Source organism: Homarus americanus, unplaced genomic scaffold (assembly GCF_018991925.1).
Source record: "Homarus americanus isolate GMGI-L3 unplaced genomic scaffold, GMGI_Hamer_2.0 scaffold52711, whole genome shotgun sequence".
In the NCBI taxonomy this organism is placed as follows: domain Eukaryota; kingdom Metazoa; phylum Arthropoda; class Malacostraca; order Decapoda; family Nephropidae; genus Homarus; species Homarus americanus.
Window position 1 is genome coordinate 861,142 of NW_024737034.1, and position 26,243 is coordinate 887,384.

Below are 26,243 nucleotides of genomic sequence, written 5' to 3' on the forward strand. Positions count from 1 at the left end.
CCCCCAACCCTCTGAAGTTTAATTTCTATTCCAACTCTTTCTTCTTCTCTTGGAATATGAGAGCTTCGTTCCTTGTCTGATTATGGCTACACTTTGTATGGTCATTGTTGAAGATGCAACACGCTTTACTTCCTTAAATTATGAATGTCCCTGTTCCCTCAGCCTCCTATTGTCTCCCCCGTCCATATTAACAAATTTATAATCGAAATTTACTTTACTAAAAACATTGTTTTATCTTCCTATTAATCCTTTTCAGATTTTTTATTAAATACCTCGTATCTTCTCAACCTTCATTATCTCTGTCTTCTCCTTCACCTTTCTAGAATTAATACACAAAAATGTCCTCCGTGGTAATTCTGTAGACATATATTAAGTTAATGAAGCGTTAATGGCCGTAGTGTACAGACATCTCTCTCCCTCACCTTAATTCTGGGCTGCACATCTGTACTCTTTACATCCCAAACGTTAAGAATCATGAACTAACATTGTGCTTTCATTCTAAACAACTCTTTTGGTTTATTTAAAAGATTAGACACCAAAGCTTATTTCACCTGATGTTTAAATACCAAAGCGTTACCTGTAAGGTAAGATTAGGTAAGGTAAGGTAAGGTTAGGGTGTTTATTCACTAGGTGTAATTAGCTTGGGTGTCTTGTGTTCAAGTGATTCATTTTTTTATACAGGTCTGTAAATACATTAATTGTGGGATTCATAAAAATATGGTTTACTTCCTTAAAGACCAAATATACAAGATGGTGTGGGCAGCTAGGAAAAAAAAGAAATTGCCCATAGACCTTGTATTTTTCAAAACATTCCAGATAACTAAAATATATAAATAAATCTCTTACCAAACTTATGTGAAGCCACTTTAAATCCTCAGTAATTTACAAGATCATTTTCAAATTTAGAGTACAGTATATTGTCACTCGATTGGTAGAGTATATGCATCAGTTCTACAAGAAAATCGTAATGTTGTAGAAAGAAATAAGAAAACGGACCCCTGGTCATGTCACTTTCTTCTGAGTTTCGAAATTATTATTTTTCTGGCAGAGCAAATACCACACTGAGTCTGTGATTGTTTTTATAGACTTATGTAAAAATCATTATAATTTTTTGGGGGGGGAGGGGGGAAGAACATCACTACACAACATCCTAAAAAAAATTATATATTTTTTGTTTAAAGATATCGACTGTCCAACCCGGCTGGAGCTACTGGAATAATATCATTAATGTATGCGTGCTGGAAATTGTATATCCATGAGATGTCGAGACCACCCACCTGGCTCCCTTATTGAGCACTAGCGACTCAGTTAAATTTAGAATTTTAGGGATTTGAAGGATAATGAATAAGTTTACGGAAGAACTTAAAAATCTAATAACTTCTTGTAATCACACTGAATATGTATGCCATTACAGATCAAGATTATGAGACTATTAGCACCGAGCCCAGCTAAAGTCTATGTAAAGAGTCTATGTAAAGAGTATCGTTGATTCCTAACACTACTACTGTGTGCATACCCAGAACCTCAAGTGTTAGGAAATATGCCCCCATGAAGAAAGCTTCCTGTTGTATGCACAGTCTTTACCCTCGTGCTAGTAACCCAAAGTCAATTTTATTTTTGAAGAGAGAATAGATGTGTGGGCTCGATCGTCATGTCATTCACTTGTCCACGAACTGACATTGTATCTAGACATTTCTTCATGCAATACCAACCCTTCAAATGGATTTAGAAATCGTCCTCTCATCTCCACTCCAATAGCATTTACTCCCCTTCCTTCAATAGTCCTCAATGAAAAAAGGGGACCTGTCTTCCTTCCTCGCAGCCCCCAGCACTTCCTCTCACACACCCCTTCTTCACCCGTCATACCTTCACTCACAGAACCACAAGTTGCAATAACACTCCACTTTTTAACCTTCTCCCTTCACATACACACACACACACACACACACACACACACACACACACCCCAACTACAATTCAAACACAAAAGCTTGATTTTTTTTATCATAAACTTTAAATCAATCTTTTCCACTGGCCTTCCCTTCATTATTTAAGACTTCTTCTTCTTCTTCTTCTTCTTCTTCTTCTTCTTCTTCTTCTTCTTCTTCTTCTTCTTCTTCTTCTTCTTCTTCTTCTTCTTCTTCTTCTTCTTCTTCTTCTTCTTCTTCTTCTTCTTCTTCTTCTTCTTCTTCTTCTTCTTCTTCTTCTTCTTCTTCTTCTCCTTCTTCTCCTTCTTCTTCTTCTTCAGACACATCCTCCTCCAGTCTTTCCGCCCACATCTCACATGCTTATCCTGGCATCTTTGTCGTATATACCCAGGATTCTCTTCTTCTCTCTATCTAATGTAAATCTTTCCTTGCGTTTCTTTCATCCTCTCTCTTCTGATGGTCTTGCCATGTCTAAGCTTTCCATATTTAGCCTGGATAATATTTCCTCACCTTTTCTTACATTTAACTCACCTCTTCCTCACCCTCCTTCACTCCTTGACCTTCTCTCTCACCCTCCTTTGCTCCTTGACCTTCCCTCCCCCGTCCTTCACTCCTCGACCTCCCTCCTTCTCCGTCCTTCACTCCTCGACCTTCTCTCCTCACCCTTCTTCACTCCTCGACCTTCCCTCCCCAGCCCTCTACTCTTCTTGGCCCTCTCTTCTCCTCCTGTCTCCCATCCCCTCTCTCCTCTACACCTTTCCCTCTACTCCCATCTCTCCATCCACTCCTCACCTCTCCCCTCCCTTCCTTCTCTCCTATCCCCTCCCCTTCTCTCCCTTCCCTTCCTTCTCTCCCCTCCCCTCCCCTTCTCTCCCCACCTTCCATCTCGGCGGCAACAACTCCCAGGAGAACAATCAGTCGTAATGTAAGCGGCTGCCCCGGACCTGCTGGCCAGATAGCGACGCCTGACACTTCCTCATCTGCATTATCGAGTTCTCTAATGGCCCCTTCTTTATTCTCTGTTATCACTGCTTCCTGTCTTCGCCTGATGGTGTGTCTGTGTGTGGTCAAATATTGTGTTCTCGGAGATGTCTCATGACTGGTGAATGTTGCTAACTGGTGAACGTTGTTGACTGGTGAACGTTGTTGACTGGTGAACGTTGCTGACTGGTGAACGCTGTTGACTGGTGAACGTTGCTGAGTGGTGAACGATACTGACTGGTGAAAGAAGCTGGTTGGTGAACGCTACTGACTGGTGAATGCTGCTGACTGGTGAACGGTGCTGATTGGTGAACGTTGCTGATTGGTGAACGTTGCTGAGTGGTGAACGTAACCAAGATTAAAACATTACAGTTTCTCCCACCTAAATTTGCAAAATAGTCCCGCCTTCACGATTAGTGGTAGCGGCTTTTAAATTCCTGTATGATAACAATTACACCAAAATACAAAATTTTACAGAAAACTACAATATATTATAGCAAACCACAACAAACTACAGTAAATTACTACATCAGGTCAGCAAACTTCAACAGATTACAACAAAATACAAAATATTAAACAAACTTCAAAAGATTACAGTAGATTTCAGCAGATTACAGGAAACTACAAAACATTACAGCTAATCTCAGGAGATTGCAGGAACCTACATTACGTTTCATAAAACAAATAATATAATATGCACATTACAGAGCATTTACATAAAATTACGTTTTAACATATATAACATAAGATATCATAAAGTAGCGAAGTTATAAAATTACAAAATATATTGCAAGATATATTTTGAAATTACAAGATAAATAATAAAAATACAAGAAATCCTATTACTAAAGATCGTGAAATAAAAAACCTCAAAATTAAAAAATCATGGTAATTCGAACATAAAAAAATAATATTGGACTTTTCTCGTATATTATAAAATACCTAAATTTGATCAGATATCATAGAATTACAAGGTGCAGTGTATGATTACAACAGATATCGTAGAATTAGATAAGATGTCAAGAAACTACCCGAAAAATCATAAAAATACAAGAAATTTCAAATTAGTACACGAAGTTTAAATCACACCAGATTTTATATTTTCACTGACAATATAACGAGCGATAACTCTGGCGAACCCAACCTACTGACGTGAAGATGATTAATATTACAAGCAAAAACCAGAAAACCGATGGCATACATCAAGAGATCAAACAGACTGTGTAATGATCCAGCGTGGATATAAGCGAATTTTTTTTTCCATTTGTGGCTTCATAAATTATAAATTACCTGAATCCTCACGATGTAGTTTTAAATCAACGTAATATTCTGAACATACATTTCAAGAGCATCTCACAGTATTCTCAACAGTTTCATGTTGATCTGTGGCTGAGGAAACTTGATGAAAAATTCCTCTTGAAGAATAAGAGTTATTTTTTTTCCGTATACAGAGAGGTACTAAGTTAAAGTCACTTCCCTAACACCTGAAACCTAATTAATACCTGCACAGTTCTTGACACAAATCAATAATCTGGAACGTCAGCTTAAGTGAGTATCAATCCCATTCACCACACACCCTGCCACTACAATCACCACCTCTTTCTTCTACTGTCACATCTCACCATAACCACCATCTACAACCACACACCTTCTACAATTACCGCTTCATGCATTTATAATCACCACACCTTCCCACCACCACATTCTTCCCACCACCGCACCTTCCCATCACTAAACCCCTTCCACCACCACACCTTTCCACTACTACACCTTCCCACTACCACATCCTTCTCATCACGACCATAACCTCTCATCACCACCATAACCTTCCCATCACCAAACTTCCCACTACTAAACCTTTCCACCACTACACCTTCCCATCACCACACTACACCCTTCTCATCACCACCACACTCCACCCATCACCACTCCTTCCCATCACCTTCCCCTTCCCATCACCACATCTTTCCCATCATCACACCCTTCGCTTGTAAGGTAAATTAGCTCTTTCTCCCTTTGCTTGATACATCACCATACGCAACACTAACACTAAAACAACACTGTTATTTAGGCACAGTGTAACTCCTGTCGGGATGATTTGTCACGCGTGGTTTATTCTTTACCTCCGGTTCTCATTTAAAGAACTTCAATGGGTCACACAGGTACATCACTGGCGTCTCTCTCTCTCTCTCTCTCTCTCTCTCTCTCTCTCTCTCACAAAATATTAATCACTACTAATCAGTTCAATATTTACATCATGCAACCGTAAAGAGAATAAATCTATCGCTGGTTCATAATTCCTCCTCAACAACCAATATACAAAAAGTAGCAATATTTTTTACTTACAGAATTCGCCAAAGTAAAGAGTTGAAAAGGAATGTTTAAACCTCAATATGAATAACAACCCCTTGATGAAGTTACATCCTCGACATTTTTTTTGGGGGGGAAGAGGGAGGGAGAGTTGAAGATCGCCTTGAGCCATGTGAAAAAGTTGATTACAACCAGGTAATTGGGTAATTAGTTTCGAAGTAGTTAAATCAGCCGACAGGAACCTCTCCCAAGTAGCGGACCCTCGTGTTGATTATTCTACTAACTGCCCAGTGCTGGAGGGAGGGGTAGGAAGGAGTGTCTCTGGTATCAGTTAAGCCAAGTTCAATAGGTCACTAAACGTAGTACAATGCAGCGTTGTGTGTAATAGTGTAAGTTATGTGTGGCTAGTGTTTGAGCTTGGGGGGGTTACTGGTAGTAAAGAGGTTGGGCAGTAGTATTAGAAGTGGTGGTGTAGTAGGAGTTTGTTGTTGGTGGTGGTGGTGGTGGTAGTTGTAGGTAGTGGTAGAAGTTGTTGTTGTTGGTGGTGGTGTTGGTGGTGTTAGAGGTAAAGGTGGTGGTGGTGGTTGTGTGGTAGTAGAAGTTGTTGTTGTTGGTGGTGTTTGAGATAAAAGTGGTGGTGGTGGTTGGTGGTGGTAGTGGTGGTGGTGGTAGAAGAGGTTGTAGTGGTGGTAGTAGAGGGGAGGAAGAGGTAGTAGTGGTAGAGGTGGTGGTGGTAGAAGAGGTTGTAGTGGTGGTAGTAGAGGGGAGGAAGAGGTGGTAGTGGTAGAGGAGGTTGTAGTGGTGGTAGTAGAGGGGAGGAAGAGGTGGTGGTACCGGTGATAGTGGAGTTTGGTGATTGGTAGAATTGGCAGTGGTGATGATGTAAGTCGTGGTAATTGGTTGTACAACTGGCAGTGGGGAGGTAATGATAAACAGAGGTTCCTGTGTGGTAGTGTTGGCACGTACCGTTTTATGCCTCAGGTGCGTACGTGCTGGTGCATGTGGTAGTCATCCGTGTGTGCGTGTGTATCCATTAAGTGTGTCAACAAACATGCATTTGTGTAAGAGCGTGTGTTTGTGACCTTAGGAAGGGACAGTGGGGGGGATGGTGTTCGTCAGGGGGGGTAACTATAAACGAATGAAGGGGTCGACATTAAATTTCAACCACACTTGACTGAGATGATAATATTGACTAACAGACTAAACAGATCAGCACTTGATACTCCCTCGGCGTCACCACCGGGCTATAAATGACTCCCATCACAAGTTTTTTCTTATGGCGTTGCCTGAGACATGTGCCCTCCAAAAGAACCGTTCCAATGTTTCAATTTCTCGCGTTTTTTAGTATTGTAATTTTGCTTCACATTTGCAGTAGGATAAAACATAAACGATTACTGCAATTTGTAGTGGATATATCACTATATTAACTGACTTAACTGTCCACTCTCAGCTAAATTTTGATCTCAATTAAATTTAAGAAAAAAATATATTGTAGAATATGAAACCTAGTTGGTATATGGCAAAGATCTGACCTACTTTCATCTTCCATAGTTTCTCACGTGGAAAATAAGAAGAGAAGCCCTGAAGGAACCTCAGAAAAAGTAATCCTGCATAAAATTTGAAATACATGACCCTTGACATTTTGTACTGTGGTCACTTAATATATTTATGTGAAAAGAACCAGCATTTTTGGGGGGCGGGGAGAGGGGGGGGTGGTGGCGTTTATACGACTGTTCTGAGACTATATAAGAAAACAAAGCAAATGAAGTGTGGCGAACATCGATACAAACTAAGAAATGTAAACTAAATATTTTGCTTACTTGCAGGTTAAACACTCCAGTGTTTCACGAAACCTGAGGGCTTAGGTTAGGTTAGGGTGTTTAATCAATTGAAATAAACTGGGGTGTGTTATTTTAAGGTGATCCAAAAAAGTTACTATACATAACGACCTTTCAGTAGTATGAGAATATAACTTTAACCAGGATATTAATAATCTTCCCCAGTTCTCTCAGTTGCAACAAGGACATTCTGTGTACTGTAGAAAGCTGAGACTTTTCCCACACAAAACTTCCCTGGTGTCTAACCGTTCCTTTTCTGGTTATTTTGTACTGTGCTGATCTCAAACAAGTGCACATATGACCATCCTTGAACCATAACTGACTTCTGGGTGTAACGTGACTTCTTAGGATAGCCGAGATCTTTACAGTACTTTCCTCTGTGTGGCAGTCATCTTTCCTTGTGTCGTAGGAACGCTGCTGCATTACGGTTACTTCACATGGTATAACACAGGGGGATTCACTCGTTGACAGCCCGGAGTTTTGCTAATATAATTGTTATTTATGAGACAATAAATGACAGAACAAAATGGCATCAACAACTTTACTTCATAAGCGATACTCTTTGCCACAAGCGAGTGAATAACCCGACGTAATAACCAGGTTTAACACAGCAGTAGTCATCGTTTTGTGGTGACATCAACTTTACCTAACTTCTTATAACCACTTGGACATAAACGACCTTTCGTACTTTCCCAATAACAATTCTATGTATTAGTTTACTTCCTTATGCCTCCTTTAACAAGTTTTTAGTATAACAACTATCTAAATTTTCATTAACCTCTAAGTTTCATTTCCTAGCAAGGGAGTGATCCTTTTGTAAACTGATATAACAATGACTTTGGCTAAATATACCGTAACCTTGCGGGTGAATCAGAAAGTCCAAACCCATTTAATATAGCGACAAACAAGCCCATGCATGAGACGGGTACTACTGTATCTCTGACACGGTGTCAACTTTGGTGGCATAGCATTAACCTTTCCCTGGTACAACAAGACCCTTCCTCACCACGGTGAAAGGTAATGCCCTCGTCCTGTGTATCTCTAAACACAGGGCATTACAATACCACGTGACAAGGCTTGGGAAATCTACACACTGTGAACGATCCAATCCCGGCATCCGGCCTCATATAAACTTCACATTAAATCTCACTTATTGCGCGAGTGAGTAGCAAATCCCAATGTGCCCATATTATGAATGGCAATGTTTAAGCCTTAATATTCGTACCTAAATGTCCTTAAAAGCTTTAAACTTACTTTATATTTAGGTCTTCATTTCAATCTGCTCTCGCAAAAGCTTTTATAAGAAAAAATGGTAGTTCTTGTAAAGATTTTGTCACTACCGCTGGAAGGTTATAAAAAAAATACTGAAAATACGTATTCTTGGGGGAATCTATTTGAAATGTTTTATTCCTAGACCGCTGTGGTGTGTGAGTCAACCATGGCATAAATTTTTGTTATAAATTATTAATATCTACACTGCTGTAATCATTATTTATGACCAAACTTCTTCATTTCTCCCTAGCTACGATGGAGTATTCCATTGTTAATGATTTTTTCTTCAATTTGCATACTTCTTGTGTTCAGTAAATGATGCCTTATGGAGCTCTCCCTGTTATAGCTCACCCGCGAGATGTGTTCCGGTGTTCACTTAACAAATGCATGAATAACACGTCATTTGTACACTGATATTAATAGGTTGCCAAGTGGAGCGACGGACAGCGGATCTTTATCGACTTCAGATAAATAAATATAAAAATCATGAATTATAAACTCCTCAACAGTGTCAGGCCACATCCTCTTTAAATAGCCAATGAAAAATAATGTCCACAATTTAGATGATTCTATTTTAAAATCTGGACATTCTTTTTCGAGGATTGTATAACGTTAGTAATTGTTATCAAGGTTATCAAGTAAGAGAGACCCATATACAACGTCATTCATAAAGGAACTGGCCAGTGGCTGTACTGAACCACTCTTTAGAACAACAAACCTCGTGCGCATGAACCAGAAACAGTCGAATCACGAAAAGCAGACACCGGGCTGAACAAACGCAGCTAAATAAACACTCAAGAGAAAAGTCGCCATCGGCCAATTAGAGTAAAGAGGCGAACATTAACCTGACTAAACACAACTAAAAATATAAAAGATAAAGTAGGAAGCACTGATGGTAGGGATAAATCAGGAGCAAGCCTGGGACGAGCCTGGTGAGGCAGCCTCTCCTCCTCCTCCTCCCGCTCAATATCATACAATAACAATTAACCATTACCATGACATTTCACACCGGTCACGCCTCCCTCGACCTTCTCCCACAACTACTCCTTCATATAACCTGAAGCCTTGGTATGAAGAAGACCAGGATTATTATTATTATTACTATTATTATTATTATTATGAAAAAATAAGTAAAATCATTATAATAAAGAGCCATAAATTAATACAAAAATGAAAACATAATCAAGAGTGAGAAACGATATACCGATGTAGTATTGTCAAAGTAAGAAACACAAATAGATCCTACAGTTGTGTGTAAATGAGGCGGAATATCAGATCAGCAACCTGGGACTTGGTCACAATTTTTGTAATGCCATATGGTAGGAGGGTCTACCATGAGACAACACACTATGCTTTCAATATCTTCCCTGTTTGATAGCTGCCTACTACCTACTACGTTCCGCCTCAACTGTCCCGTCTTAATTAAATAAGTAATATACAGAAAGTTAAGTAATATACATAAAGTTGCATCAGCTCCATGAAAGTCTTATATACTGCCGTAATTATGATCTTTAACATGTAATACAAACGACTACAGAGAGGAATAACAAACTATCGAACTCTGCCCGAATTTGACCAACATGCGTGTTCAACATTGAGAGATGAAGGTGTGACGAGAAGAAATGTTAATTATGTAACTTTAATCTCCGGATGACTAAAGCTTTTAAGGGACCATCATCACCATACGAGGAGGAGGAGGGGAAGTGAAGGTGCAAATTAAATACCAGCAGTGGATATGTTACAGAATATATAGACGGACTAACAGACGGGGATAATAATAAAAGACAGCCACATCTTGGCAGGGACCTAATGAAGGTGACGGTCGTGGTGTTATTTGAGAAGAATTAAAGATAAAGACTAAGACTTTTTAAAGTTCTAAACGGAGCCTGTGTGAATGAATCATGAGATAAGAGATGTATGAGCAACACATACCTACAGCGGAAAGAATACAATGTTACGTTATGTGAAGATTTCTATAACAATCCCACGATAAAGTTACCACTAACAAGAACGGGCACCTTGCTACACCCTGCTCAGCTTGGACCAGAGCCTGGCAAGACTCTCGACAACCACTGGGCAGCTTAGAAGGTAATATCTCTATCCTGACCCTTGAGTGAGAGGGATGAAACACCTGTTCTATCAAATTAATAACTGTGTGCAAAAGACCGCAGATGACTACAGGTGACGGCACACACAAGACACAACACAGCAGGCGAAGGTCCTTACACAGACAAGTGTTGGGTGAAACAAATAAATTAAGTCGTCAAAAGTGAAGTCTTGCCCAACTAATTTCTTATATCGATTATACGCCTCCAAACTCTGTAGGACTTCACTAATTGCAAATTAAGATTTCTCTTCAGGTTCTCTTGCGGAAGAGCGCACCGCTTAGAGCACAGGTGAGGAGGACCAAGCGTGTACCCTCATTAATTTAACACACACAGAGTGACCTTCGTTACTGTACTACTGATGTTATACAAGCAGTGGTTGATCATTGTTATCACTGGGAGCAAAATATATGAAGGTGATTATAGCGTGTCGTCTCGACGACCTGTGGGAAATACAGAATAAAAGAAAGATATTTAGGAGATAGCAACCCCCCCCCCCCACACACGCCGGGCCAGAGGAGTTCCGCTATATACATCCTCATCCATCCATATTCCTCTCTTGAAATGTCACAGGAATGCCATCATTACCACTGGTCTTTTGCCACACGTCCAATCTCACTAATGTGTTAAACAACTTACATCAGTCACTATAATGAGGCGACTAACATACAGGTAAACATGAAGGAACCTGTCAAGAGCCCTACACGCACAGGACGGGGCCGAGAGAGAGAGAGACTACACACCCAATATAGGGTGATTCAGTTATCATTTTCCCCTCCTCATCAGCAATAACCCTACGGCCTTACGCTGTGGAAACACCTGTAATGATTTTTATTTTATTTATTTATTTATTTATTTTTAAATACAAAAGTGCCGTAAAATTAAGTCGCTCAGAGAAAATTATGCCGAAGTAAACAATGAAGAAACAATAAGTATGGCACTTGGGGTCCACCTGGTGTATTTACTAACCTGGATAAACACTGAAACACCTTATTACGTGGTTCGAATAAATGAAACACGAACAATGCGACGTCTTCACAAGTTTTACTACACGCACCTGCATTGGTTGCGCGCAACAGAAAACCCCCGGAAAGGTAATAAAAACAGCCACTTATAACCGCGTGTCTGTGGTAATCTTTGAACACACAGAGGTACCAAACAGACCTCCAGAAGTGGTCACAATACGACAATGCCTCGCTGACATATTTAAAGAAAAAAATAAGTGATGTTTCATAACTCGAAACCTTCCACTTTTGGTACACAAAAAGGCAGCGTGGAAGGCACTGCACTTTACTGCCTTTAACTTCCCCAACTGCAAAGTTAGATACCCATTCTGCATCTGGGTCGACTGAGGACTCACCAACTATTGGTAGGACGAGGGACTAGAACTGGTGACTTATATTCACTCGACCGCTGATTAATCACATATTGGTGCAGCTGTAATGATGTCTCCGAATGTAACTATAAATATGTACCAGAAAATAGAAATATCATATGAACTATTTTACACCCTTCATATTTTCATTTTTATAACCAAACTAATAGTATCATAGTATTAACATCAATACTGTCGCTATGAAAAACTAATGCCATAATTATTATTCTCATTCTGATAACACCATTATGGTGATTATTATAATTGCCGTCATTATTCGCGACTGCATCATTAGCTTTGTTTTTTATAATATTGTTATTATCATACATATATGTTACCTTTTTCTCTTTGTCAGCGTTACAAATACTTTAGCCATATAACAAGTTCAGACAACTAACTCGTAAAGGTGTGTGGTGGTTGTTGGTTAGCGTCACACTGGCCTGTGTGTTAGTTAACTGTCTGTCTACAGAATTTATACGATACACTGCATGCCAAGAAGCATCAACTGATACACAAATATGCAAGAATCATTCACCCACGATGCGTGATACAACTACTACACCTCACACAGAGAGTGTACACATAACACGGTATGGCACACACAGAGCTTGTACACCAACATATACACAGAGCTGTCACTACCGTTAATATAAAAGGAATGAGAAGTCAATCAACTTTCTCTGCCTAAACCACTTCAGGGACATGAGTGTTGATGCCTCGTGCTGTCAACAGGAAGAATTGACAGGTTGGTGGTAAAATAACTTGAAATATCCTGTAAATGTTATTACGTAAATAAAATATTACTGGACAGAGTATAAGAGGCGACTCAACATATTTTTTCCTAACGTGACGATCAGAGGAAATGATGTCCCAACACAGTGACAGACATCATAGCACATAAGGGAGCTCCTGGTCCTCAAGTTGGCTCGGAGTACAGAGATATCCCCGTCTGCTGTATCACTGATGCCGTCTACCAAGGCAAAAGCTGACATACACCCTGTAATATGATATTATTTAGATTACTGAGTATATGAATTGGTATTTTGATTCTTAAGTCTCATTATGTCTAATCTGCTTTTTCCATCACTTTAGACTTTAAATCATTTGGTGGCAGTCTTCTAATTCACTTCCTTCTTTTGTGATCCTAGAACGTAGCGTAAAAATTGCTGTTCCATCCGATGACTTCCCCGGCCATGGTGGCACTACACGGCCCCTACACCCCTAGCATCTCCTTAACCAGTCCACCAGATTAAACAACATCTGAATAATTTTCACAGACCTAAATAGTAGTTAATTTGCATTCTGGTTCTCAAACAACTTTATCAGTTTCATTGCTGACGGAACTCAGGCCGAGCGCTGATCATGAGCTATTCCTGGGTGACAAGCAACAGGCAGCTGAAATATGAAGCACCTACCTCAATCATCCCTTGTCATTTGCAACGAGCGCGCGCATATGTATGTGTGTGTGTGTGTGTGTGTGTGTGTGTGTGTGTGTGTGTGTGTGTGTGTGTGTTTAACGGTCATGTGGGATGGGGCGTCTTCAAAACAAGTCCTCAGCTCCACATGAGCTTTGCAACCAGAGACTGGGTAGATTTTATTTATGCAGTCGATTGGTTGGCGGAATGAGGTGCGTTGGGTCAGCCGAGAGCTCTTCATGATTTAATATACGCTCTCAGTTGTACCCTGACCACATACGGGGACAGACGTGCCCTATAAGTGCTCCTGTCGTCTCGATCGTCTCACAGAGAACCTTTGTCCTCGGCTACCCCTGCCGGCGCCTGTTGCTAGCACGGGGGTCGCCAGCGACACAAACGCAAGAGAGGCGCTTCTCTCGCAAGGTTCCACACCTCGCCTGGTCACACCGCATCCCACACCTCTCAAGATTCAGAACTTCAGTGATTGTGACAGTGAGAGTAATGTTTCTATGGAAAACACTGGCTGGTGTGGCACCAATGGTGGGCCGCCCGCTGCCCCAGATGCGCCACCTGCAAAACAGCCGAATCAGTTGATTCTGCATTTCCCCAAGGACTCGCACAAAGACGTCGAGGATCGGTTTAATTGGACGACAAAGTACTACTAACAACATGGGTTCACCGTAAATTCCTAAAAGGTGGGAACCGAAACTTTGTCAAGTGTCTGACTCCTGAGGTCTATGACACACTTAGTACTGTCTCCCATACAACAGTGAAACAATTGCCTCCACGCGACTCAACAAGCCGACCATCACCAAATCCTCGATGAAAGGAATATTTCTAAATTTCCTTCATGATAAAACTCTTGTTATTGAGGAAGCTTATCTAAACTAACACTGCATGACAAAATCGGTAAATTAGAGTGTAGATGCGAAAAACAAAACAAAGTGAAGACTTATCGCCTTGACTTTGACCTCAAAACAGAACACAAAAACACAAAACAGATATAATCAACGCAATGAAAATAAAACATTCTCGTAATGTCTCATGCATTTAAGCTTGTGTCAGTGAAGGACATACGAGTAGTATCCAACAACCTTAGCAAGTCTATTATGGTCTGATGTAAACAGTTTAAGCATGGTTAGGTTAGGTTCGGTTACCTTACGATATGTTACGTGAAATTTGGTTTAGTTTGGTTAGATTAGATTAGATTAGATTAGATTAGATTAGATTAGATTAGATTAGATTAGGGTGTTCAATCATCAGATAAAATAAGCTGGAGTTAATCTTCAAGTGATCCATTTCTTCACCTTATAAATTGAAATTTTCTATAATAATTTCGATGTATATTTCAGCTGTATAAATTATCTTTAAAAACACCTTTCTTAACTAACTGCCTGAAAGACGATTTCCCCAGCCCCTTGATCCATACCAACTGTCTTCCACTAACCCTCCCCTCACTCCCGGTTCGTTCACGTCAATAGTTCCTCATTGTACGTCTGGTGCATATTGATTCATCATACACATATTGATTAATCAAAACCTACTATTGCAGTTGATGATACTTTATTGGTCATTTATTTGTCACTATAATTGAGAAGTAATGTAAACGCTATTACCAAAGGATATATCTAAGAGGCTTTTAAAGTGTTAATTTTCCACAAAGTTACAGGAATATTGCTTGACACGCCTGCCGTCATGTAGGCGTGACAGGATGTTTTACCACATGTTAAACTGAACATTAGAGCTTTAAATAACAACACGAGTCTTGTGGTAATACAATGGAAGTTATCAATTATCTCGACAGCTGGTAAATGTAAAACTCGGGGTGTTTACAGACGTAAGTTCTATGGCGGAAAATACTATCACCAATTTGTTGACATGAAAACAGTTGATAAGAACTTAAGTGTTGTCTGGCAAATAACACAATTATCTTAAAATATACATATTCTCCTAGTCGAGTGCAAGAGTGAAGAATTCAATATGGAGTCAACACCCTGTCAGCGTCCACTATAACACAGAGAAGCTAAGACTCACTTCCAGCCTCCTGCACAATCAAGACCAACATATATATACATGTGACACGCTTAAGGAGGCAGCTTTGTGTGTGTGTGTGTGTGGGAGAGAGTTGGACTAAGGGGAGTGGACGCCCTTACAAGATCCACAAGCTGCTGTTGTCCCCACTAGGAGTGGCTCGTCTGAGGCAACATGCAACGCTGATCACAGGTACCACCAAGTGTGCTCACAGTCATGCCTCCAGGACAAGCTCACAGCCAAGATATATGTTCAAAATGTTGGGAGAGCATTTCTGAACATATTCGAAGAAATTCACTTTGTTTTAATTTTAATGCTTTGTAAAGTTATATTACTTGCATGTAAACGAAAACAGAATTTTAGATGATGATCCATTCCGTAAATAACTAACTTTAAAAATGCATATTCATCAAATTGGGAAGAATTAAAAAAAATTAAAAAAAATCAGCGCCGTTTTCATATTGAACCTGAGATAAAACCTGAATGTTTTAACCCTGATGACCCCAACCATGCAGTGTCTAGGAAGTAACATGGAGAGATGACTCTATATAGGGCTAAGGTCATACCAACACTGTGATTGTTCTCCTGCGTTACACCCCTGAAGGTGCTCCAGTGTGAGAGGCTGATCACGTTGCTACACCTCCAGCAACACTGCCCGTGTATGTATACGTGGTTGCTTTGGAAAGTTGTTTGGACACTCTTCCTAGCCCCCCTTGGTCCCTGTTCACCTAGCAGTAAGTAGGTACCTGTTGTAAATCGAAAAAAGTTACGAATTCGTATTCAGGGAAAGTTGTTGGAGCTTCTATTACTTGTATCAAAATCTTGTGTGCCCGCACGTGAGACACAGCAACCAACCAATATTCCAATTTCCAATAAACTGTTATTAAAGTGATAATAAGAACTGCTTATCCAGGCACATGTAATTGGTATTTCTATTTGGATTCATATCTCTGCTTATAAGATTACGGTTTAATACACACACCGTAATTGGTTAGATATTCCCAGCCATATCTGAACAAGAAATCGTCCGTAACAGTCCAGAAAATGGCAATATTCAAAACGGCAATCATCTGGCAGCCATTTATGTTTACACCAATAGTAATAACCATCACAGATATATCCTACCTGAAAGCCTTCCTCGTTGTGGAAAACACCAACAAGATCCTTCTGATATATTTCCCAATGATGATACAGAAGACTTAAAGAATTTTCTATTCATTTGACCTCAATATCTCTTCCAATTTTCTTACCAATATATCTCTTTTCCTTCTCTCGTCTTCTCTGCATCTTTCTCTCTTTCTTCTCGTTTCCTCTTTCTCTCTCTTGCTTTTACTAACAAATTCCCTTTCCATTCTTTTCCTGCACTTCAAAAATTCTGTTTTCCTCTTCCTTACTTTTGCTACTCCTTCTCTCGGCTCTCACGCTTCTCGTTAAACCACTAGCAACTTGTTCCCAATTGTTCCTTGTTCATCTTCCACGCGCGGACACCAACATTAACGTCTGTTTATTTACCCAAAAGTTTAATAAGTTACTCAACGAAGCATTAATTTGTACTGTATTTTCATTTGTATAATTCCCTACTTTTATATTATTCAGGAAAGTTTAGCTTATCTGCATGGCGTTCCAGCCACACCGGACAACGTGACGGCAGGCGCCAAAATCGTTCCCTGGAAGCCGAGTGTGTGGGTTGGTGCTCTTGCAAGTTACCTACAGGTTCAGTGAAACACGCAACTCTCCAGTAACACACTTGTATCATGTACACAAGAAACGAATTCCTAAGATATCTGAGTCTTTGCGTAAATTGTCGTTTTTATGAGTTTACGATTATATTTTAAAAGCTTCTTCTGTACCATTATGGTTTCAACGCTGGATTAGAAGAATAAAACATATATGATGACTAATATACTCATCCGTTGATTCGATTTTACAAAAAGTGAGTTCAGGTGACAAGACATTGTGTTACTTTGTGTTCCTGTAGGTCGTGTTGATCGCTATCAACAACCACCGTGTGCACCATGTACAGTACAGCCAAGCACTGCACTGCAACAATCCCTAATGCAGTCTTTCCTTTTCACAGCTCATCATTATGGTAGAGTCTCTGAGCATGTTCGAGACTATTTCATGGCCTTAAATTATGTGAAGGCGTTAGATTCGGTCTCACATGTCCTCATTCCTCCTCTTAATGCCACAGTCCCTACCTATCTGTCAGTCACTTGCTTGATCCTTCCCATGCCATAAGTCCCAGCTGTCAGTACCAGAGACCTGATCAGGGGTCGTGGCAAAATTAAAAATGCTTTCAGTCGAGGAAGTTGTCAACATTACAAAGTTTTGGTGGCAACATTAAGGTCCGTATACTGTATTAAGTTTTTTGCTATGTTAGAAGATTTTAACCTAAAAACGCTGTAATAAACACCAGAGTAAGCGCGTCTATCTTATTTGATGTATAACGCTCTCGTTTCCAACATACTAGAGAACACTATACAGTATGTTCGTCATAATTAAAAGCCTTGGCCATACTCTTGTACAGTACATCGTGATAAATTACATCCATTAAATCCTTTCAATATTCAGGTCACGCACATGAAGGGTCCCCAAGCGTGTGTGTGTATATACAAGGGATATATATATATATATATATATATATATATATATATATATATATATATATATATATATATATATATATATATATATATATATATTACAATTCTGCACCCTTGAATTTAGCATCTATCGGCTCCATAACTTGGCTGTCCAATTTACGCTGTGAATAGTTGGAGCAGTCCGTTGTAATTGGATGCGGGGCGCGATACTCCTGGGTGTACATTAGTCATTTACTAGAAGGAGCTGCACGCACGCCGCCGCCTCCTCTCATAAACCTCATTTACTGACCACGCCTATTTCTCCTCTAATTTAATTTGCGTCTGACACTTCCCCGACATGTGTAATGATCTCACACCTGTACACTCTTGATGAAACGTGTGTCCACATGGCAACGAACGCGAGACAAGAAATTTTTTTAAGATAACATAATAAACAGAATTGGGGCGAGATAATACAAGCCATAACAAAGGAATGAATGAGAGACCCCAGGACACCGTGTGGAGGAGGTGAGACAAATTACTTTTTATGTGGAGTAGCATTATCATCATGTCGGGCTGCTACACCTGGTCAATTTTCACCTCTCAGGACTCGGTAATCAGTTCTGGTTTGACTGGTTACTGCCCGATACTTATGACCATATTCTGACACAACGCATTGCCTCCTTTCTTTCCTGGACAGGGAATTGCTTCAAAAATCTATCAGTGATTGCTGTTCCTACATTGAATATTGGCATCACAGAAAATTTGCTATGAATATTTTACCACTTATTGACACGGACTCAATTACTTAATTTACTGTAAGGAATATGTGTGTGTGTGTGTGTGTGTGTGTGTGTGTGTGTGTGTGTGTGCACCTTATCTGCTCCAGAACCTTGGTGTGTCAGTCATTCTGAGCACACACGAATGAGTTCTGCTGGGTATTAACTCTCTGTTCGACAACTTCACCAAACGAAATGAAAGAAGAATATAATGTAAATATAATCAATAAGATCAATCTTTTCAGCTTTACATATCTGAACAAAAATTGCGTTTGTATTAATACACCCCAATCACTTAACACACGTACGAGCCAAAGGAACACGTTCGAATCTACAGTACATAATACCACAGTTACCATGAGACAGCCTGTAGCCAAATAATCGAGACAAATTTCAGTTCATTCTGTTAGAGATATGAAGCCCCTCGAGACGGTTCGATCAGACTAGGACGAGACAATGATTCAAAAGAGAAACACAGGAACCGAAACGTCATTATTTTGAGATTAAAAGATATCAAGCTTACCTAAACAAACAATTAACAAACTCGTATTTCCCATCAAAAGAAACTTTATTATTACCAGAAGAATTATCGCTTAAGGAGCCATCCGTGAGATACTGTTGACCAAGGCCAGATTCAGGGACGTCACCTGTAGGTACCTGAGGGAGTTAAAACAAGTGTCCCAGTAATAATAACAGGTTTAGGTAAAATCATGAGCAGTAGGATATTTCTATTATATATTTTAAGTACCAGACTTCACTCATTAATTTTATAAAGGTGAAGATCAAATTAATTTACCTAACGGACATTCAATTTAAAAGAGGCAGTTATTGCATTAGTTTATACAATGCACTATTAGCAAATTTTACTGGTTATAAACACCCTGAATGCAAAACGGATTTACTGTGTTTTTGGAGAGGTTGTGTATCCGAGTTTCCAGTTCAGGTTTAATACAGCTTTCCACAGTCAATCGTCTCGTTAATAGTTTGGTATTTGAGAAAGGAAAAACATCTGGTTAGTATTGCGATGTTGCTCACTAGAATAATATTGTTTATTCTTTTACCTTGTTGAGAGAGAGAGAGAGAGAGAGAGAGAGAGAGAGAGAGAGAGAGAGAGAGAGAGAGAGACTTTCTTTCCTACCTTGGTTTCACTGTCTATTTCTTTCCATCTGCACACCCCTAACACATCTCAGTTTGGTCCCCTCTCAGTGAATACAGCTTTCGCTCTCAGTTAAGGAAAAGCATACCAATCGTTCCCAGCCCAGCCCAGCCCAGCCGTCCTCACAACACCCAATCTAAAACTTGACACCTTAAATACGACTCACATTCCAGTATTACTTCCTTCCCTCCACGTCCATTTGTACAGCTTCTTCCCTATGTTTTACAATAAACACATTGTTATCATCCCACTGTTTCTATATCTGCACAGTCTATGAACATTGTTTGTATAGCTACACAGTCTATGAACATTGTTTGTATAGCTACACTGTTTATGAACATTGTTTGTATAGCTACACAGTCTATGAACATTGTTTGTATACGGGCACTGCCTACTGTATGTATATTATCTGTATACCTGCACTGTCTATGTACACATACTGAATAAATGTGAACTTGTATGACTATTTTACTGACTATCTGTCTTTCTATGCCTGCCTGCCTCTGTCTATCTGCCTCCCAGTCTATCTATCTATCTGTCTGTCTGTCTGTCTGTCTGTCTGTCTGTCTGTCTGTCTGTCTGTCTGTCTGTTTGTCTGTCTGTCTGTCTGTCTGTCTGTCATGTCCATGTATATGAATATGTACGCCTGGCTCCTTTCATCAGCGGCACTCACCTCTCCCCGTGTGTGTTTCCTTCTCGTGTCAAACTTTTTAACAACAAGATAAACACATCTTCTAAAGTACATAAAACTCGGTCGGTATCTTATGAAACGTCTTCCGCCTTGTGTACAGTGGACAGTTTTCCTTTAACACTCAAAGAGGGATCAATGACATATAATCTAATAAATAACGCTGGTCATACATTTAATTCAGTAATTCATTATCGCATAATATCTAATATAATTATTAATAATTATATATTCAATTCAGTCATCTGGTAATATATTTAATCTAGTAAAAATATTCAACGGTTCATACAACTTTTGAAACACGCGCACTTACCTACAATCAATAAGTATTAATGTAAGTATTCATCTCGGTGAAGTACTTATACTGAGAGAGGTAGGAGGTGCTCACCCTAAGTCAACAGACTATGGCGTCTACAACTCTAATTAGAAACTAAACTTTAATTGCCTCAGCTATGCCCTGCCTTCGAGGTCAAAAGATCAAAACAACAAGATCATGGAAGTCAATTAGTGACAAGGAGCTGACAGGGAGTCAATTAGTGATAATAGCCTGACAGGGAGACAATTACTGTTAAGGGCCCAACGTTAATACTGTATACGAATGTAGGACGTTTGGGCCACGGACGTTTGGGCCACGGACGTTTGGGCCACGGACGTTTGGGCCACGGACGTTTGGGCCACGGACGTTTGGGCCACGGACGTTTGGGCCACGGACGTTTGGGCCACGGACGTTTGGGCCACAGACGTTTGCAACAGGGGTGTTAGGAATTTTGGGCCATGGTCAAATTAATAGAAATAACAACATAATTTCTCCTAACCTAACTTGAAGGTTCCTGACTAAAAGGTTCCCAGGGGTATTAAAGGCATTATAATTTACATTCAGGAAATATTTGGTCCATGGTCCAGAGGTCCACCCTAAACACAGCTCGTGGCCCAAACGTCCGTTGACCAAAAGTCCGAATACCATTGTAGACAATAAGTCATCAAATACCTATAGTGTTTTAATCTCTCTCTCTCATGGTGCTGAGTCACCAAGTTGAGGGTTTCATGACGTGGGTGTGGCCAGGCGATGGTGTGTAAACTCGTCTGCATTGTCAGTCACATCATCACTCTCTGGTGTCACGTTACTATTTCAATACCAATAACGGGGTTCAAAGTACCGTACGTAAACGTTCCGCAAAACTGATCTCATGAACGTGAATAGTTGAAAGCTGAATGGCTGAATGGTCAGATTTTAATACTATTGCCAATGGATGAAATATGCAAATGGATGCCAAATCTCTTACATATCGGCCTAACACAACAGGAAACACGCGATGAACGCCGACGTCACTTGAAATGACAGCGTAAACAAGTGGAATGCAGCCAGAGAGACACATCACCGTCTGCCTCGACAACCACAAGCCAAACAAACACAACGTATGATGCTTTGTTTCTGAGCTGTCATGTGCAGTTGACAGGAAACAATTTCGCAAGACTTCATCCCTTGGTCTTCCTCCGGCTGAAGACAGTGTGAATCAACTGACTCGTATCAATGTCTGTAAATATTCACCGAGCCACGTGGTAGGAGGATGAGAAAATAAAAACAATAATCCAGCCATAAAACAAAAGGTAAAGAAAGAATGAGGACAATTAGTTATGATCCTTGTAAAGAAATGATTAACTGAATGAGAGAATAACTGAGGCAAGAAATTTCCGTTCACGAAAACATGTTTGTGGGTAAATAGATTTCCCCCAAATCAATCTGGTCCAAATAAAGGTCAACAGAACTACCTAATGAAGCTTATCATGCAGGTATAACAAGATATGTTTCCCTTAATCTTTAGTTGTTAATCAGTAAAACATTATAACACCAACATCAGTATCTTTCTTCACAGGCGTCTAACACCATTCAAGCTTCTCCCTTCTTGGACACCTAACACATCTCTCTCTGATGAACAGTTGACACAGCCCATTGTATTCAATGGGTTATGCCACTGGACTCGAGAGGGTTCAGTAGTCGTACTCAAGGGGTCAAGTTATCGCACTCAAGGGGTTAAGTTATTGTACTCAGGGGGTTAAATTATCGTACAAAGGGGGTTATATTATTATCGTACTCAAGGGGTAAAGTTATTGTACTCAAGGGGTAAAGTTATCGTTTAGGGGTTAAATTATTGTACTCAGGGGGTTCAGTTATCATAATCAAAAGGTTATGTTATCGTACTCAAGGGGTTAAGTTATGGTACTCAAGGGGGTTAAGTTATCGCAGTCAAGGGGCTATGTTATCGTACTCAAGGTGTTAAGTTATCGTAATTAAGGGGTTAAGTTATTGTAATCAAGAAGGTAAATTATCGTACTCAAGGGGTAAAGTTATTGTAATATGGGTTAAGTTATCGTACTCAATGAATTGTTATCATAATTTAGGGGTTAAGTTATCGTACTCAAAGAGTTAAGTTGTCGTACTCGTTGGGTTAAGTTATTGTAATCAAGGGGTTAATTTGTCGTACTCAAGGGGTTAAGGTATTGCAATCAAGGCGTTAAGTTATCGTATTCAAGTGATACGGTAATCGTACTCAAGGGGTTAAGTTATCGTACTCAAGGGGCTAAGTTATCGTATTCAAGTGGTAAGGTTATCGTACTCAAGGGGTTAAGTTATCGTACTCAAGGGGTTAAGTTATCGTACTCAAGGTTAAGTTATCGTACTCAAGAGCATCTTTCAGTCACAGTAGTAGTAAATTCCCCAATAATCGGAACCACAGCAGTGAAAGGCCAGGATCGGACCCTTCTTCCTTCACTGTCTAAACGTCGCTGGTAGTTTTAGAACTATCGTGACTGGCGATGTTGCATTGTGCCAATATCGGCCTTCACTGCTGACTCCGGCTACTGTGGTGGGGGGCAATTACTGCTTCTGACTGTACTCAAGGAATTGGCGTCGTACTCAAGAGATACTAATAGAAAAGAGAGTACAAATAACTCTAACAGTTTGTTATAATTAATTCAAGTACTTGTGCCACTTGACATCACTCTATCTCGAATGTGTTTACGAGGGCTTAAATCCGTGTCCCACCAATACAGGTCATTCATGCTGACTGTCCGTGTAGCTACCATACCATGACACGTCCCGAGTTAAGAGGTCTTGAAGGGCTAGCCGGAAGGAGAGAAGAGGAGATAACAATAACTGAACAAATACTGACAAGAAAATCATACACCTCAAGACGTAAAAAAATACTTGGCAGTGTAATGATATATATTACCTAGTGTGCCTGGTCTTCGTGGACACTCATCAAGACAGGAGGGTGGTGGCAAGACAGTGTGAGGTAGATAATAAACACTATCTAGAATGACAAGGTTTCCTCTTTTACCTTCTTTGCGTCATGGGTAACGACCCACTTAACAAGCCCACAAAGCAATCTTATTGGAAATTTCTATCACGGAATGGGACAATTTAGATATCATAACTCCCCTCATAAAGACTTGAAATGCAGTGAGGTTTACGGCCCGGTCGACGGTGAGGCTGTGAAAAACGTGTCAATATTCTCGACGTGCCAAACATTAATATCACTTTTAAGTGCCACCCGCGCCGCTACAATACATTATACTGAAGCCAATGTTGGGCCTTATTAGCACGGTCCGTCTTAGTCTGAGTTATGAGGTAATAAGTCCACGTGATGCATTTGTTTACGACGAACCATAAACGAGGAGTTAGACAAACGACCTAACTGTCCCGACCACTGATAAAGCCTAAGATCTTGAGGCTGTGATCGACCAACACCTCTGCTGCTACCTGAGGAGCCCATCCTCATCACACCTACCACACGACACCCTCCTCACGACACCTTCCTCACGACACCCACCTCACCACACCCATCACACGACACACACCACACGCCACCCACCTAACGACACCCACCACACGACATCTACCTCATCACACCTACTACATGCCACCCACCACACCTACCTCACAACACCTTCCTCACAACACGACACCCACCTCACCACACCCTCCTCACGACACCCATCACACGACACACACCACACGACACCAACCACCCAACACCCACCTCGCCACACACCTCATCACACCTACCACACGACACCCACCTCAACACATCCAACCCCCCTCCACACCAACCCTAATAAACTCACCCCAACACACCCACTCCCCCCACACCCACCCCCCACACCCGCATTTCATCGAGGGGAAACAACCCCGATCCGTGAGGCTAACAAGCGACATGGGGGTGTCTCTGTTTGACTACACTTAACAGGACACCTTAGCCCACACACCCAGTAAGGTGCGCGTTGAGGCCACAGGATAATATCAACAGCATTAAGTCCTCGTCAGTAACAAGCAACTATTTCGGACATCCTCACATCACGGGAGGATTGGACTGTGTGTGTGTATCAGTTGGTGGTGAGTGCGATGGTTTCTGGAACTGGCGGGCAAATAAAACAGTTCGGCCGTAGTGGCCAGTAAGAAAGGAAGGAGAGAGAGAGATGCAGACACTGTCATCACGTCATAGTTCACAGTGTTGCTACACAGCCGAGCCCTACACTTGATTACCTACACATCTAGTTTATTACTCCCTTGGGCAACAAACCTCACATTATTAATAAATCTGAACACTACCTCCCCCATGTTCTTGTAGCGCCACATTCACCCAAAACAGAATAGATAAATTCGACAAGGATTGCAAATATTAAAAGTACTCCACTAGCAACACACACACACACATAAGAACATACGAATGGAGGAAACTGCAGCGGGCCTATTGGCCCACACTGGGCAGTCTCGTTTACACCAAACCCCTATCTCTCATGTAACCATCCAACCAAAATATTTGAAGCTATTCAGAGTGTTCGAGTTATTGATGATGTTTGGTTACTTGTTCCTCTCGTCCACTACTCTATTTTCAAAACCAATGTTTACCTATCTCGCACCTTAATCTAAATTTGTCTAATTTAAAACCATTGCTACGAGTTCGTTCCTGGTTGGATAGTTTGAGTACCTTTGTTATATCACCTGTCTTTAACACTGACTTCCTTTTATACACCTCGATCATATCGCCTCTCACTCTACTGTACGTCTCTCGAGGGAGTGCAAATTAAGATAATTTAACCTGTCTCTGTACTCAAGGTTCCTAATGCCCGGGATTATGCTTGTCATTCTCATCTGAATTCTTTCTAAGGATTCTATATCCATTCTACTATAGTACGGTGACCAGAACTGAACCGCTTGATCCAAGTGAGGTCTCACAAGCGCAAGATATAGTTTTAGGATAACCTCACTAGTCTTGTAACTAACACTCCTTTGTATGACCCCAAGTACTTAGTTAGCCTTGCATCGAACAAACACATTGTCGTCTTAGTTTAAGATTCCTACTTATCATTACTCCTAAATCTTTCTCACAGTCGGATTTCTCCATAACAAGGATGTTCATCTGATATCAGGTTTCTTTGTTTACTTCAGACTAACCTTTAAGTACTTTACTTTTGTCCACATTAAATTTTATCTACCATTTTTCACAAATTTGTTTAGATCTTCCTGTAGTTTTGCAGAGTCCTTGTCAAATTTAATTACACGCCCTATTTTAGTGTCGTCAGCAAATTAACTTATGTGGCTGTCTACGCCTATATCTATGTCGTTTATTTATATAATAAATAGTAATGGTCCAAGTACTGAGCCTTTGGGTACTCCGCTAGTGACGTTACTCCAATCGGACTTAGTGCCGTTAATGCTTACTCTCTGTTTCCTGTCCTGTAACCACGCCCTAATCCATTTTAGATTATCTCCTCCATTTCCA